Source organism: Calliphora vicina, chromosome 4 (genome assembly GCF_958450345.1).
Source record: "Calliphora vicina chromosome 4, idCalVici1.1, whole genome shotgun sequence".
NCBI classification, from domain to species: domain Eukaryota; kingdom Metazoa; phylum Arthropoda; class Insecta; order Diptera; family Calliphoridae; genus Calliphora; species Calliphora vicina.
In genome coordinates this window covers 17,485,606-17,504,387 of record NC_088783.1, presented here as the reverse complement: position 1 = coordinate 17,504,387, position 18,782 = coordinate 17,485,606, and the positions used below count along the sequence as shown (strand labels likewise).

Sequence of the window (18,782 nt, the reverse complement as noted above, 5' to 3'; positions counted from 1 at the left end):
GTTTTTTTTTTATTTTAATTTTTTTTAACTTTTAAATTTTTTTTTAAATTTTAAATTTTTTTTTTGTTTTTTAAATTATTTTTTTGGTGAAAAATAAAATTCGGGTTAAATTTTTTTTTTTCTATTTTGACCCATTGTAGGTCCAACTTACTGTGGTCTTATATACGTCGTTGCAAAGGTCTTTGAAATATCTATCATTAGATATCCATATTGTCTATATTAATGATTAGTCTATATTAATGATTAGTAATCCAGATATGGGTCAAAAATCGAGGTTGTCCTGGTTTTTTCCTTATATCTCAGCCATTTGTGACATTTCTCGACTTTAAATAGCAAACTTCACGAAAGCACGTCTGACAAAATTATTGAAGATTAGGATCCCGAAGATATCAGGGGTCTTCAGAAAATTGATTTCAACAGACATACGGACAGACAGACAGACGGACATGGCTTAATCGACTCCGCTATCTATAAGGATCCAGAATATATATACTTTATAGGGTCGGAAATGAAAAATGTAGAAATTACAAACGGAATGACAAACTTATATATACCCTTCTCACGAAGGTGAAGGTTATAATAAGGGAAAAAAGGAGTAAAAACAAATTAATGTGTTTCAAAAACACAATTTCAAATAAATTGTAAAGATGCTTTTACTTTTACAGTATCGCTGTTATAATTGTTCCCCTTTCTCTACTCAATGTTAAATTAACACTGTAATTAAATTTCACTCCATTATGTCATGACTAAGAGTTATTTTAATTTCTATTACAATTTTTAACTTACATGAGTCATTAATTTTCTAGAGTTTGAGTTAAAGTTCACCTAGACGTATGATTAATATTTGTCAACTGAAATTTATAACCATCATACGCCCTAGTGACTACACACACACTCTCTCTCATTTAAACAGAAATTAGGGGAAGGTAGCTAAATGAAAAGAAGTTTCTCTTTTTTTACGTTAAATTTACCACAATTTAAACGTAAATAGGATTTCCACTTTGATTAATTTGAGCTCATAATTAATGGTTCAAATGAAAGGTGTCTGTATGTATGAGTTTGTGTTTAATCTTAGCAAATGTTCTTTTATTTATTTCTTAGAAAATATTTATTTTACGCCAAATTTAGTTTTAGCACAAGAATGGTTATACTTGGTAATCAGAAGTTTAAATGAGTTTGCTAATTATACCCTTCACCTTCGTGAGAAGGGTATATATAAGTTTGTCATTCCGTTTGTAATTTCTACATTTTTCATTTCCGACCCTATAAAGTATATATATTCTGGATCCTTATAGATAGCGGAGTCGATTAAGCCATGTCCGTCTGTCTGTCTGTCTGTCTGTCTGTCTGTCTGTCTGTCTGTCTGTCTGTCTGTCTGTCTGTCTGTCTGTCTGTCTGTCTGTCTGTCTGTCTGTCTGTCTGTCTGTCTGTCTGTCTGTCTGTCTGTCTGTCTGTCTGTCTGTCTGTCTGTCTGTCTGTCTGTCTGTCTGTCTGTCTGTCTGTCTGTCTGTCTGTCTGTCTGTCTGTCTGTCTGTCTGTCTGTCTGTCTGTCTGTCTGTCTGTCTGTCTGTCTGTCTGTCTGTCTGTCTGTCTGTCTGTCTGTCTGTCTGTCTGTCTGTCTGTCTGTCTGTCTGTCTGTCTGTCTGTCTGTCTGTCTGTCTGTCTGTCTGTCTGTCTGTCTGTCTGTCTGTCTGTCTGTCTGTCTGTCTGTCTGTCTGTCTGTCTGTCTGTCTGTCTGTCTGTCTGTCTGTCTGTCTGTCTGTCTGTCTGTCTGTCTGTCTGTCTGTCTGTCTGTCTGTCTGTCTGTCTGTCTGTCTGTCTGTCTGTCTGTCTGTCTGTCTGTCTGTCTGTCTGTCTGTCTGTCTGTCTGTCTGTCTGTCTGTCTGTCTGTCTGTCTGTCTGTCTGTCTGTCTGTCTGTCTGTCTGTCTGTCTGTCTGTCTGTCTGTCTGTCTGTCTGTCTGTCTGTCTGTCTGTCTGTCCGTCTGTCTGTCTGTCTGTCTGTTGAAATCAGTTTTCTGAAGACCCCAGATATCTTCGGGATCCAAATCTTCAATAATTCTGTCAGACATGCTTTCGAGAATTTTGCTATTTAAAATCAGCAAAATCGGTCCACAAATGGCTGAGATATGAGGAAAAAACCAAGACAACCTCTATTTTTGACCTATTTTTTACCTATATCTGGATTACTAAGACATTAATAGACAATATGGATATCTAATGATAGATATTTCAAAGACATTTGCAACGACGTATATAAGACCATAGTAAGTTGGACCTACAATGGGTCAAAATCGGGAAAAAAATTTTGAACCCGAATTTTTTTAAAAAAAAAAAAAATTTAAAAACAAAAAAAAAAATTTTTTTTAAAATTTTAAAAAAAAAATTTTTTAAAATTGAAAAAAAAAAAAAAAATTTAAATTTAAAAAAAAAAAATTTAAAATAACAATCGAAAAATTTTTTTTTACAAAAAATTCAAAAAACAACTGGAAAAAAAATTTAATTTTGTTTACCTAAAAATATTTAAAATTTTCAAGTATAATTTGGTGAAGGGTATATAAGATTCGGCACAGCCGAATATAGCACTCTTACTTGTTTTTGTTGTAGTTTTGGTAACCAAAAAAAAGTAAAAGACTTTTGGATTTTTATAATGAGACTTAAAAAAAGAGGTTTGGTAAATTAAGTTAAATTAAAGATTCACAAATAGAACTAAAAACCTGTTTTAAAGAAATTAAAAATACAAAAAAGAATGCTCTATTTTGCTTCCTGTTTCAATTCAAGAAACCATAAATAAAAACGTTAAAGTTCTTGTTCCATATAGCTTAATGGTCGCCTTGAATTTAGAATTTATTTTTATACCCTTCACCTTCGTGAGAAGGGTATATATAAGTTTGTCATTCCGTTTGTAATTTCTACATTTTTCATTTCCGACCTTATAAAGTATATATATTCTGGATCCTTATAGATAGCGGAGTCATGTCCGTCTGTCTGTTGAAATCAATTTTCTGAAGACCCCAGATATCTTCGGGATCCAAATGTTCAATAATTCTGTCAGACATGCTTTCGAGAAGTTTGCTATTTAAAATCAGCAAAATCGGTCCATAAATAACGGAGATATGAGGAAAAAACCGAGACAACCTCGATTTTTGACCTATTTTTTATCTATATCTGGATTACTAAGTCATTAATATAGACAATATGGATATCTAATGATAGATATTTCAAAGTCCATTGCAACGATGTAGATAAGGCTATAGTAAGTTGGACCTACAATGGGTCAAAATCGGGAAAAATATTTTTTAACCCGAATTTTTTTTTCATCAAAAATTTTTTTCCAAAAAAAGAAAATTTTAAAAAAATTTGGAAAAAATAAATTTTTAAAAAAAATTAAAAAACAATTTCAAAAAAAAAAAAAATTTGAAAAACAATTAAAAAAAAATTAAATTTTGTTTACCTAAAAATATTAAAAAAAATTTATTTTAAAGTATAATTTGGTGAAGGGTATATAAGATTCGGCACAGCCGAATATAGCTCTCTTACTTGTTATTAATTAAAATGATTTGAAACATTTCACCGTCCGACAAATAGAGAAAAAATTTGTTAGACACGAACCGAATGATATACGTCTGAAACTATAAATTTAATGGAGAAAAACTGAGTTTTCAATTTTTCATTTCGTGATCCTGTGTCCTTTTTTAAGGACTTCCAATTTTCAGAGGAGTACATTTTTAAAAAAATGTTTTAAAATACTTCTGATCATCCTACTATGTCAAATTTGGTGTCAAATGATCATGAAGAGTTGTAAAATATTTCGTATTATTTTTATTTTATCCTGTAAGGATCAAATGATGTCAAAAATGTCCTTTCAAATTTTTGTCCTTGAATATCCTTTTAGATTTCCAATAAATTTTTTTTTTTTAAAAATAGTGCGTTAAAGACCCAAATATTAAATACCACATGCCAAAATTCCATCCTTCTATCTTAACTACTTAAGTGTTAAAATAAATGCGAAATTAACCCTATACTCTCTTTTGTTATGTCTTATTTCTGACTTTCTGGTTGAATTTTCCGTTTTGCTGTATTCAGGGAATTATAGTAAAATTTCACGTATAATTTTTTGCGGAACATTTTATCCCCTTAAATCCGTAACATTTTACATTACCTTGCAAAAAACATTTTATACCTAAACTGTAAGGATCACATGGTTTCTTATGAAGATTAACAATAAAAATGTGCCAGAGTTGGGAAACTTTAACCCCCCCTCAAATGAAATTCAGATGTAAACTTTCAATACACGTGTCGTTTTGTTTTTGTCTCCTCTATCAAAATTTATTGGGCGGACCTCGTAATTTTTGTTGGTGTTTTACAGTGTTATTGAAGTTTAAAACACGTGATTTTAGAAAAAAAAATATTTTTAACAGATCACAAAAAAAAGATAATGCTGATTTTTTACAACTGACTATTTCCATGACCTGCATAAATGAAGTACACTCACCCAATGTTAATTTTCTGAGATCATAAAACTCTTAAGCTTGGTACCGCAACTCATATGCTCTTAGTTTTAGAGATAGCTATACCACATTACCCGCCTATACCACATTACCCGAACTTACTCTACATTCTTAATTCAAATGCAATTTTCTAATGCATTATTTTAATTTTTAATTTGTTTTTACAAAAAAAAAAATTAAATATACACATTTTGTTTATTTGTTAAGAAAAAAAGAAAATTTAATTCTTTACTATTTAGAAAGGCGAAGGTATATTAAACGCCTTCCATGCAAATCACTTTCCTTCATCTTTTTAATGAAATTCTGATTTTTTTCAGAAGAACAAAGTCATATTCATAAGCAAAAGATTATGAATGATTCAGCTGTTTTTTAACAGTAAGAAATCACAGGAATATTAAAGTTTGTACCTGTACCTGTTGAAAAACCTTCCTTAATGTCAAACCGGGTTAAAAAAAACAATTTAACACTTTCGTCGCAATTTCATTAGTAACCACTCCCTTTTAACTAAAGTTATCTAAGTTGAAACGGAAAACTGAAATTATTATGTCGGATTCCGAATTCGATAGTTTAAAAAAATCAATTTTCGAATTCGCAAGGAAAATTAATCGACGAAATATTTGCTCAATTCACAATCGAAGTCGTAGAGTTGTAAGTTGTTTGTGAAAAATATTTTTCAAACAAAATTTTTTGAAACAAAATCAAAATATTAATAAAAAAATTACGACATACAACGCTACAACACTACGACACCAATTGTGAATTGGGCAATTGTGTTACAAATAGTAAATTTGTTGTACCTCTGCACTATGTGTCCAAAAGCCAAAATTGCGGAAAAAATTATTTCCAAGGGATCATAAAACTTCGTGTAGAGATCCCTGCTGCTAAAATAAGCATTTTCAAAAAATTGGCAATACCCCCTACCCTCGTTTCTGATGAACCCCCCCACCAACTCTCCAAACATTTTCAAAAAAGATATCTATCTATATTCTCATAGCACTTTCCACAAATACCATTTTAAAAAAGTTGCCATTGGACCCCCTCACTTTTTTTATAACCCCCTTCTAACACACCAACATTTCTCAAAAAAAAATTCAATTTATATTCTCATAACAATATCTACAAATAGAATTTCTTCGTTTGTTTGGCGTTTTCTTAGGGAACCGCTATAAGCAAATTTTGGGTAAGCAATTGAATATATCTTTGAAATTCGCTATCGTTATAAAACTTGCTACATTAAGCTCTCATGCTTCGGTAAAAGTAGTTACAAAAAATTTGAGTATGTTTCTTGAAAAAAGAAAATTATTTGCTTCGGTGCAAGTAGTTGCAAAAAATTTGAGTATGGAATGAAGCCTGACCTTCCCACAAATAACCACATATGTGTCAATCCTTGGGAAAAGCAGGCAACGTAAGTTCGATACTACAGAAGACAAAAAACTTTTTCGTAACTTCACAAAAAAACATTAATAATAAAAACACGAAATTTTACACATAATATAAACATTTAGTAAAATATTTTAAGTTGTAATCCATTTTGGTAAAATCTTAATTATAACCAATATTTAAAAAAAATCACTTTTTCAATGATGCAATTTGTTTTACTTTTTTCAGCTTGAAAACTGTATTTAAAAAATATAAATATATATAAACTGAGTGGCCAATTGGTATAAATTTTTGGCATTTATGCCGTCAAAGTGTTAGGAATTGAACCTTAAAATTTTTTCTTCAAAAAGCGAAAGTTGAACATTTGAATTTTTGCCGCAAAAATTGGAAATGGGCACATAGTGCTCTATAGAAAAAAATCATATTTCTTTATAAATTCTTTATTTTTATACCCTACACCACCATAGTGGGGAGGGTATTATGCGTTTGTGCAGATGTTTGTAACGCCCAAAAATATTAGTCTAACACCCACCTTAAAGTATACCGATCGACTTAGAATCACTTTCTGAGTCGATTAAACGATGTCCGTCCGTCTGGTTGGCTGTCCATGTAAACCTTGTGCGCAGAGTACAGGTTTCGGCCCAAGGACCAAGCCTATTGAAACTGGCTGAAATCCGTCCATTATTTCACCTAGCCCCCATACAAATGTCCCCTCGAAATTGGACTTTATCGGTCATAAATGTTTAATTTATCTATGTATCTACACAAATTTCACTCCAAATAAGTTTTGTATATACAAAATTCATGTCACCAAATTTTGTTACGATCGGTCCATAATTAGTCACAGCTCCCATATAGACCCGCTTCCGAAACATGCATAAATCGCTTAAAAATGTTGGTATACACACAAAATTCAAAACAGTTAACTTTAATATAGACATTATTCACACGACCTAATTTTATGGTGATCGGTCCATAATTGGTCATAGCCCCCATATAAGGCCCACTTCCGAAAATCACTCAAGAATATAAATTATTGATATTTTAAAAGAAAAATGTGTTTGCTCTTTTACTTAGTGTAGGGTATTATATGGTCGGGCTTAACCGACCATACTTCCTTACTTGTTTTCATTAAAAATATTTTTGTAAAAAAAGTACCAAAAAGAGAGATTCAAAATCCATTTGAAGGACAATAATTGTTTAGAAGGACAATAATACCATTTAAATTTAATTTCTGAGTTATGGAATAGAAAAAAGTACCAAAACCGGGGATTAGCTCGTTTTATCCCCTTAAAAGTACAACCATCAAAATGTACCATACATATCTGTCCACTTATTTTTTCCACAAATTCAGATTAAAATAAGAATTTCCAAAAATACCTTCTTAGGTGGATCTACACATCGAAAGAAAATTTCAAGACATACAAATTTTCATAATTTCAAAATTTACCAAATAGTCAATTTACTACAATGATATAGTATATAATTACCACAATCATGTGAATCGTAACTTTAACATATTATAGTTAACGCAAACCACAATATTGGCAAAAAAAAAAACTAGTAAAAATCAAAAGGGTAGAAATTTGTTAAAACTACATGAGAAAATTGGATTATGAATGAACTTTTTCATTAAAATATTCCTATATATTTATAAAATTTAAAGAGGACATAATAGTGTTTCCTATGGTTCAATAATTAACCAATTCGAACAACAGCTTTAACTCTTTGCGGTTGAGTGGTCATTTTACTAACCACATTTTCTATAGTCTTTAAAAGATAGTTAATTGTCATCTATTGCCATTTTGCTAAACAATTATATTTTTTGAAGTCATCTTTTATGATTTTTTGAAAAAAATCATAAACCGTCACCGTCAGGGTGCTCTGGTTAGATAAATATATTAATTTGAAAATATTGTAAAAATCAGTTTTTTTAAGAGACTTTCACGCATTCAATAAAAAAGTAAAAATGCAATTATTTTGATTTTAAACTTATACACAAAAAAAAACATGACTGAAAGAGTTAAAAGATATGAATACATAAACCTATTTTGTCGAATTGTTTCACTTTTCGAAAATCGTAAATTAAAATTGATTTTTTCAATATTAGAAAAATTAAAAATAGTTGTAATATCAAAATGTCTCCGTAGGGGTACATGTATGCCAAATTTGAAATAAATCTAAAGATCCCCGGTCACAAAAATTGCATGTTTTTATAAATATTTTATGGAATGAAAAGTTAAATGGATTTAATTTTTTAAGATGTTGGAATCCATTAAGAAATTAATGATTCTAATTTGAATTTATATGAAAAACGTACATTTAATAACGTTTTTCTTTATAATTGACTCTCCATCGTAATTTTTTTGCCGAGGGTTTAGGTCTCCTCGTGTTCTTTATTAATTTTTAAAACCGCGACCTTTGATATTTTTTACAATGAAATTATACTCCGAAAATTGACCTTTAACCTTTTGGACGTAAACAATTTTATTCACACCATTTTAAGGAAAATATCTTTGGCTTCAAAATGGAGTCAAAAATTATACTGGTCTTTGAGTAGTTTCAAAGTTATGGTATATAATTTTAGAAAATTTTAACAAATTTTTTAATTTTCAAATCGCGATATTTTTACATCGGAATGAGATCCACTTGAAAAAGTCACTGACATGAGAAACATATTGGATATACAGGCAACTCCCGGTATAAAGAATCTCACTTTAACGAAAATCCGATTTAACGCACGGTCAAATTCGTAACATTGATCACCTTATATAACGAACGTTTCAAAAATTGTATGCTCGATATAACGAATGATGAGAAAAAACAAACAAAATCAAACAAACGACCAAATTTTTAATATTGACAACCTTATATAGCGAATATTTCGAAAATTGTATGCTCAATATAACGAACAGAAAGTATAAAAAAAGTAGTAAAGAAATTTTTCACTCGATATTGTGGAACATGCTATAATTCACGTGAATTAAATATGGGAAACCGTAGAAGAACGATAAACTAAAAATTTAGATTATTGAATGAAATATAGAATAACAAAATTCTCAACATGTATTTTGAAGAAAATAAAAACAAACATTTTATCGTAACTAAGTTTTTCCTGTAAATTATCTTTACACAAATTAAGTGGAATCTGGAATTTTCAAAATCGTTTTTTTGTAAAATGTTTGTCCCTGAGTTTAATTTTCTACAGGTTGAATCATTTTCCAGAAAAACAATTAGTAAAAACTACTAATGATATACAAATTATGACGATATTCAAGCATCCTAATTCATGCCTACGTTTAGTGAAATACTAAAATAAAAAAAGTTGTCCAAAATTCAATAAAAAAAACATCTCTATATAACGAATTTTTCAATTTAACGAATGGGCCTGACAACATATCGTTCGTTATACCGGGATTTGCCTGTATTATGTATGTGGTAAATTTCATTAAAATCGGTGATGGTAAATCCGACTGCTGTCCGCTTTCACATGGATATTCCTATTAAAAATCATTAAGTGCAAAAAGTCACAAAATAAAAATTACGAATTTAAGGGATATTTTCAAAAGTACTTTCAACCACTTACACCATCTTCTAAACTTTGTGACAGTAGCAAAATTATAATAACAATAAACATTACAAATTGTCTTTATAATTTGTTATAATTTGGTTATTGTCATAAAGTACCAAACATAGACAAATACATATAGATCGAAGACCTAACTCAGTTGTCAAAATCCTAAGTGCCGAGAATGTATTTTTTAAAAAAAATGATGTGAAAAACAACTCTCTTATGTGTGTTTATTTTGAGTAATTTTTATGTTTGAGTTTTTTTCTAGTTTCCAATCTATGTGTATTTCTCTATGGTTAGTTGAAAGTACTTTTATACTTTTTTAAACATTTGGAATTTAGCTAATAACTTTTTGCTAAAACTTAGATATATGATACGAGAATAATGTGTTTTAAAACAATCTACTTAGAGACAATATTAAATATTTAAAAATACAGATTTTAAGAAAATATTTTCCTCCAAAAACTTGTTTAATTAAGTTCTATATTTGACACCAGTCCAGACAAAAAAAATTTACATTGACAAAAAAATCTAAATAAATATAAAACCGATTTCAATATTTTATTATTTATTTATGTATTTCAGTCATTTAAGGGTTAATACACATACAAACACATATACTCTCACATACACATAAAACTGAGGTCGTGCCACAAACTTTATGGACAAATTGCAATCAAAAAGTTTTGCAACACTTTCGTTTTTCATTATGTTCTTCTTATTGTTGTTGTTGTTGTAGTTGTTCTTGTTGTTGTTATTGCTATAGTTGTTGGGGTTTGGTTTTCATTGTTTTTTTTTTCTTTTTTTCAATTCTCTATTTTTTTCAGATTTTCTGTGTTTTAATTGCCATCACACACACACAACATATTGAAAGTTGTATAAATTGAAAATAGAAAACCAAAACATTTAAACAAATTTTTTACAAAGCTTAAAGCAAGATTAAATAAGAGATGTAAAAAAAAAACAGAAAATTTGGCTAAAAAAGTTGGTGTGAAAACATTTCATTTCAATTCAATTCCAGTGTAATAGAAATTCAAATTGTTTGTTTCCTTGAAGTTGAAACACAACGACAGGCCCGTATTTAAAAAGACAAACAACAAATTACGAGTATTTGCAAAAAAAAAAACAAGGAAAATAAAGGAAAAGTTGCTCTATTCCTTTAATTCTATAGAAAAACTAAAACTTTTTTTTACACAATTACTTTTAGAAAAAAGTAAAATCTAGAAAATTGAAATTGTAAAGAAAAGTTTTTTGCACAAAACTAAAACAACAATAACAAACAGATATTATAAAAAAAATGCTGTATAAAATGATTATAAACGAAGTTGATGTTTTTAGAAAGTATTATTGGTGTTGGTGTTGTTATTGTTATTACTTCTTCATTCTGCTACCAACATTATTATTCGTGTTACAGTTTTGTTGTTGTTGTTGTTTTATTATTGTTGTTGTTGTTATTGTTGATAGAAGCAGCACAACTTTGACACACAAAAAAACAAATAGAAAACAATAGCAACAACATCAATAAAACTGTAAAGAAACTAACTCAGAGAAGAAGAAAAAAATAACACAAAATAACGCAATTTTCCATTTTTAGTCTTACATAAGAAGAATATTTCGTTGTCGTCGTTTTCGCATAGACAAATAATTTCCACTCCAAAACAACATAAAAAAAAATCTCGTTTACACACACACATACACACACACACAGTCAGCAATAGAAAAGTAAAATTAGGTTGATTTTTAGACGCTGATAATTTAAGTCGAGGCTCCTTTCAAACAGCTGAGGAGGTTAAATTTCACACAGACACACACTCACTCACTCATACACTCAGTGAAACAGCTTTACACAAAATTTGTTTGGTAATTTTCACTTTTCAAAACAGATTTTCCATTTAATACCTTTTAAATTTTATTGAGACTTAATAACAAAATTATATTTTGTTTAGCTTGGGTTTGTATTGCAAGGTTTTCAAGAATTTTCACTTTTATTTTATTTTTTTTTTTGTTGCTGGCTTTCTTTCGTAATATTACAACTTTTTTCGATTACACAAATTTTAAAAATTTTTGTTTTAATAAAAATATTTCTTTTTATTTTATATTTCTTAAGCAATACTTTACTTTTTATTTGTAGGTATTAATTTTCATTTTATTATTATGATTTTGGTTATTTTTTTATTTAAAACCTTTTTTTCTTTTCCACTTTTACACATTTATTTTCAAGATTTAAATTTCATTTTAATTTAAATTCATTTATTTTTTATATTTTTTTTTTTCAACTTTCATCATCACTTCATTTAAATTTTTCATTTTCATTTCAATGTAATAGAAGAGGATGCGCACGTGTTTGTGTAGTTTAGTTAACACCTTTTCGTACCGTCTTTAAATGAGTCCTATTTCATACTAAAATCATGCAATGCAGCATCTTGTACGTTACACCAGCAACGCGACGAGCAGCAGCTTAGTTTAACACTAGCAATAACAAAAACAAACACTAAACAAAAGCCAAAACAACAACAACAACAGCACGCTGAAAAAAACAACGGTAAATCCGAATTGAATGTTTATTATTATGCTCCCACTCTTTATTTACACACTCTTACTCTCTCTCTCTTTTTCTATCCATTTCAAAAGCTCTCCTCCTCTTGTGTTATGTTCGTAAAACTCTCTCTCTCTCTCTCTCGTTATTTAATGCTCTTGTTGTGTTATGCTAAGCAAAACAAGGATTCGTGTTTTTGTGTGTTTGTTAGTGTTATAATGTTATTTTGTGTAAATTTGTTATTCGTGCATTATGCACGAATGTTTTAAATACTGTTACAGTCATACCAAACAGCCTCCCTACACAATCATGTGACTTTCAAGGATAAATAATCATTAGTAGAGTGAAAAGAGCTTAAAAAAATATATAAACACACAAATGTACTTGTACAAAAATAAATACATACATGCACAGACTTGCAGAAAAGACACAGACACGCCAACTAAACACACAATATATTCAGTCTAAACTAAAATACATACTCGTACATCGTCTAAAAGACAGTGGGCTTGATAATAGTTATTGTGTAAAATGTTTGCATAATTGTTTAAATTAATTATATTTAGAAGAAGAAAATAATATATGAAGTTCAGATATTTTAGTATAATTTTTATATATTAAGGACTTACAAAACAGATTTACTGAAAAAAAACACAAATATAGTGGGGTGGTCCTGTCTATATGGAAGAAAAATAAGATGTCGATGATCCTAAAGGTATGTATTTGCATACGCCAATACTGCGTATTAACACTTTTCAAATTTAAAATATCACTAAATCCATTCGGTTTGTCAAGAAATAATGTTGAAAAATATTTATTGTTTTCACGGTAGTATTCAAAATATTGTTACGAAATTGTACTTGAATTCAAATATAATGATTTTAAGGGCTGATTTAAAAGTAGCATAATGCTTTCAAATAACAGTGCTGTATAACATACTATAACATATCTGTGGGCATTATTAACATTGAATAAAAGCTTTCAGTTGACCATTGATCGTAAGTTGGCAACGCTGTTTGCTGCGACCGTATATTCGAATTCGAATATTCAGTTAAAGAACATTGTAGAAATAGAGCTTTCTAGATGGTAATGCAGTGTTATAAATAGTAGCAGAGGTTGCAGTCGTTAGTCAGTTTATCAGAGACGCTTTTCGAATAAACATCAACTGAGTGCCTTAAAGTGTGTTGTGTTTTTGAAGTAAATTCGTGTACATTATAAATTGTGTCTGTATTTCTGCGAATTTACAAACGTGTATAAAAAACATTGAGTGACTATTTAATTCTCTTGTTGTTGTACATTTGAATAAATAAAGAGTTGTTACCATTTTCAAACTACTAAACGGCTTTTATTTGCAATCAAAAGTATCCGGTTTATTCAAAGGAAATAAACCAAAAGTTTTGAAAAGGTTAAAACGTAACAATATTTTATTGTTTAGTATTGATGTTTTTCTGCAAATTTTATTTTACATTTTTAATTTTTTATATTTCTCGCACAGGAAATATATGGACATTTTCATGGTCCCGAACGCGACATTCGTATTTCTTTGAAGTGAACAAAATAAAGAACTTGATATTTTTTTTATTTGGGATATTTCATGTCAAGTGAACCAACTTTTGAAATCGATGTCTTCCGATCAGGATGGAATTTGCAACAATAGGAATTGGATAGTAATTCAGACACTATTTTTAAATGAGATAGGTCAAGAACTATGTGACAAAATTTGCCATTTTGGCCAAACAGATGTTTATTCTCATGCATGTCAATATTGTTCTTAGCAAAATGTGTCCCAAATAGTTTAGATGGCTTTCGAAAAAAAATTTACTTTTTCTGCCAAAATCAAAAACATTGACTTTTTTTCTCAAATGAAAGTTTAGGTCTATTCCTTTAATAGCGGAGGTTGTTCACCACCCTTAATTGCGAATTTTAAAAAAAGTTGTGCTAACTATATAGCAAAGTTTGTGGAAGCTAATTAAACAAAGTTGTGCGATGTGGACACAATAAAATCCAAACTCACATGCCGAGGTTTTAAGCTTTGGTAAACATAGTGTATAAAAATAAGGGTTTTGTAACTCAAGACATCTGTACATTTTTTGACAAAAATCAAAAAGTTTTTGATTCGCATCCCACTAGCCGACCTAAAGTCTCTTAAAGGAAAAGGCCTAAGTCAACAAAATTTTTGATTTTGCCAAAAAAGTCAAAAAATATGTGTTTTGAGTTTCAAAACATTTATTTTGATAGATATCCAACTCGATTCCCACTAAGCGACCAAAAAGATTCTCAAGGAAAAGAACTAAACTTTCTTTAGAGAGAAAAAAGGGCAGATTTGGATAATACAAAAATTATTGAATAAATTATTTTCGTAATTGAAAACACATTTTTGTTATTTTTTGTGTTTTCAGTTACGAAAATTATCTATTCAATAATTTTTGTATTTAAAGTTCAACCAATAACGAAAATTGTATATTCAATTGTCTAAATTATCAAATTCAAAACTCAAAATTCAATAGAAAATATCAGAAAATTTTGTTTTTGAGTACATGAATACTTGATTCAATTATAAAATAATTAAAACCAGTTCAAAATGTGATAAATGTTTGAATTGAAATATAATTTTTTCTGTGTCCAGATCTTTCGACACCAACGAAATTCTCTAAACCACTTTTTACCATTGAAATTGATGGTGTATAGTTCCCATAGTATTTATCAAGCCAAAAATAATGCCTAATGATCAGACGAAATTCACTTTTTTTCCAATTTCTCTTCAAGTCACTAAGTAGTCTGCTATCAACGGCTGTCAAACACAAACTAACTGACCCTGTTTATTCAAATTTTGAGTCAACTGACTTCCCCTTTCAGTCTGGAAATTCAAAAAGTCGCGGACTTATTTTTGACTATTAGTTACCTTGGGTTAATCAATTCCAATATTTTAAAATTTTTTAGTGCAAAACTTTGATGTATTTTACATTTGCAATTATTTTGATATCGATATTATACTTCACGAATTTGGAAAAAATATGAATGATTAAAATAATATCGATCCATTATTTCACATAGCCCTCATACAAATGTCCTTGGACTTTATCGGTCATAAATGTTTAATTTATGTAGGTATCTACACAAATTTCGCTCCAAATAAGATTTATATATACGGAATTCATGTCGCCAAATTTTATTGCTTTTGAAAAAAAAATTCGCGGCCATTAATGTGTCTCAGGCCACTACAACAAGAAATGCAGGAACAAAATTAATATATTTTGATAAATATTAAAATAAAAGCTTATTTTTGCTTAAAATATATCCATATTTACTTGTACGTGCGTTTTTCTCTTAGTAGGAAACCGTTAACCTATTCGCAGGTGTGACCAACAAAAAATATTTTTTTGTAACGGCAGTTTCAAAACTCCATTTTCAAATTTTTAAAAATTTTGTTAAACAAATTTTAGAAGTTTTTTATCATCACATGGGGATTTATTAACAATATAATGGGGAATCCAAATGTGAAAAAAGTATGTCAATACCTCCTATAGGTTTTCCGTACCTGCGATATAAATTTTGCGATTTTCGAGAAAAACTAATTTTTTGGCCATATTTTGGCAAATGAGCCCAATTTCCTTACTGTTATTAATTTTAAGTAAAATCTGTTCATAATATTATAGTCCAGGAAATTTTAAATATAGCCTGAAAGTTTTCTTAAAATCGGAAAATGTTAACCCTTAAATCTTGAAGGTCAAAGGTAAAATTTTTCAATATTTGGAAGTTTTAATGGAAAGATAGCAAAATGTTATATATTTTTGGGCAGATTTTGATGAAACTTAAGAAAAATATAACATGAAGTCTAGTATTTACAAGAACAGCACAAAAATGGAAATTAACCCTTAATAGCACTTGGGGTCCAAATGACCCTGAACTTTTAAAATCACGAAAAACACAGTCATTTTGACCCCAAGTGCTCTAAAGGGTTAATTTCCATTTTTGTGCGGTTATTGTAAATATTAGAATTCATGTTATATTTTTCTTAAGTTTCATACAATTTTTTTAGTTAGTTAGGGGCAACTTCTCAAATTTAAAAAATTTCAAAAACTCAAACATTAAGTTTTTGATAACAGAGTTAGGTATTTAACAGGAAAGTGTCCGATCTTTGTATTTCTCTAAACATTGACATTAAAATTAAAACAGTATTTAAATAAAATAAAATATAATGGCCCACAATCATAGTCAGAAATAAAGTATATTTTAAGGGAAATAAAGTCGTCTTTACTTAAGAGTGGACTTTAGGTCTACAATAGACAAGATAAAATATACTTTTGACGTTAAAGTCGACTGTAAATATAAAACTAGCTGAAGCTGTTTTTAACTCATTTAACACAGCATCAGCTGTTCTTCACCAAGTAAAAAAGTTCGACAAAAAGTCACAAATGTTTATGTTACAAGATATTGGCAGAGATTTTGCAATTATTGAACAGTTATCAATAAAATTAGAACCAAAATATCCTAATTATTATACTAATCATATTTTTTCCATTTTTCCACCACAATTTGCTTTTTTTCATTATATTTCGCTTTACTTTTATTGTTTACCTTTTTTGTTTTTTTTTTTAATTTTCTATGTCAGCTGTTCAGCGGTGCCACTTGTCTATATTTTTTTGTATATTGTATGAAAACATTTGCTACATTTGAGGTGGCACCCAGTTAAAGTCGGTTCAATTTAAAACACACTTTAATTTTAAATATAATTGCAAAATAATTAAAAGCAGAACCGACTTTAGTGTTTGACTATGATTATGGGCCAATGTGTTTAAAAAGAAGTCTTCGTTTTCATTTGTTGAGCAATGTCAATAAAAATGTAGGCAAGTACTTCTAATACTTAATTGTATAGAAAGATTATTCCAAGTACAAATACATAATTAGTTAACAACAAAGTGCTTTTGCATAAAAATCTAAAAGAATCATTAAAGGAGCTTATTATTTGGCCAAATGAGGCATTAATTTCTATAAATACAACTTTTTTCATCCCATAAACCCACTGTATCACAATTTCACACTATGTGTTAGTATGTTGTTTTATTATTTTGTATAAAACGTAACGAAAGGATGCTCTGTTAAATATTTGTGTCTGCGTTTGGCTAGAGAAAGAGTAGGTGTGTCTTGCAATGTTAGCCCACGCACATTGAAAGCAAAAAAAGAAAACAACAAAACAATATTATAAGCTTAATACATTAATAATCATCACATGTTCTTAAAAATGTATGAAAGAAATACACACAAAACAACATACAAACACAAACTGCGCAGCTAACATGAATAGAGTGGATAAACGAGAGAGAGAATAACGGGTTTTCAAATACAATAACATTAAGAGAGATTCGTAGGTAATAGTTTTCAATGACAATTAAGGCTCTAATATAAAGAGAGCTAGAAGCTTTTACAAAAGCTTTTCTGCTCCCAGTTGCAATAGCCATGATATTTAAAAAAAGTGGTATTTAAAAGCAAAAACAGCTGTTTGCCAGCATTAATTTTTGTTATGTTTGTTTACAATTTTTAAGTTGTTGTTATTATTGCTGGATTTATTGTTATGTTCTTAGTTTTTTATACGATTCTTAACAACAAACTATAAAAGCCATGAAATAAAAATTTCTTGTCTGGATTTTTAAGCAAACCTAGTTTTTTCCTGCAAATAATGTAAAAAAACAAACATATTTTTTACATACGCCATTTTAATTTTTGTTAGAGAATTAAACTTATCAAAATTAACAACAAAACAAATTTTAAATGGCAACCAGTTTTGAGATGATCGAACTGAGAGTGTAAATAAAAATTGGTTTGTTTGTTTTTGTTTCTTTATATTCTTCTTACTGCATTTACAACAACAACCACAACAAATATGGCAAACAAAACATAACAACTAAAAGAGAGAGAGTCAAGTTATGTTAGTTTTGTTGTGGTTTGTTTTTATTATTGTTTTTTTTTTTATTAATTGTTATGCATTAAACACATTGAAGACAGCAGGCTTCCGACTTCAATCTGTCAAAAATAGAATACACACGTTTATATGAAGACGATTCTTTTGACGACAGCACAACTTCACGACGACACGACTTCGTTTGCTGCTGCTGCCCAATTAGGCTAATTTCTATTTTTGTCAACTTCAAAACAGAAATAGTGTTGCTAATATAATAAAAAATGTAAATCAAATTAGTGCTTAAAAAAATATATTTTTTTTTACTTAATTAAGAGAAGTTTCTGATAACCATATTGAAATGAATTAATAACAGGTACATAAATTATTACCACATATATATATTTACTCAAAATAATTGTTTAACGTTTAATTACTTTGGAATTTTGTACGGTTATTTTTTATTAAAGTAAAAAATTAAAGTGACATCACTGAATTATAAATCAGCTGTTTACTTTGAAGCTGTCGTCTTTAAAAGAATTCACCGGCTGCCGCACGGCTGCAACTTCAGCCAGCAGCATTTGTGTTCGTGAAGTCGTGAAGCCTGCTGTCTTCAATGTGTTTAATGCATTACGCCCTATTGACATAGTGAACTAAATATTTATGTGTATGGGTATGTAAGTGAGTGTGTGTGTGTGAGTATGTGTTTGTTTGTTTGTTAGTGCGTGTGGCTGTGTAAGCCTGTGTGTATGCTATAGTTTTCATAGAATTTTTCTTTTTGTTTTTGCAATTTCAAGGAATTATTTGTTTGTATTTTAAAAAATTCAATGTTTTTTTTCCTTTGTTGTTGTTTATAAATTTCACAGTAAAACAAAGCACAAGTTTTTTTA

The 18,782-nt window shown here is 29.2% G+C and overlaps 1 long non-coding RNA gene across 1 annotated transcript in view; it reads right to left on the bottom strand.

The window, feature by feature from the left end:
- The window catches only part of LOC135957595 (uncharacterized), a 123,789-nt gene extending 112,392 nt beyond the window's left edge, over window positions 1-11,397 (bottom strand). The window contains exon 1 of the long non-coding RNA XR_010576411.1: window positions 11,360-11,397. This is a non-coding gene — a long non-coding RNA (uncharacterized LOC135957595). The remainder of the gene's footprint in view (window positions 1-11,359) is intronic.
- Between the last annotated feature and the right edge of the window lie 7,385 nt (window positions 11,398-18,782).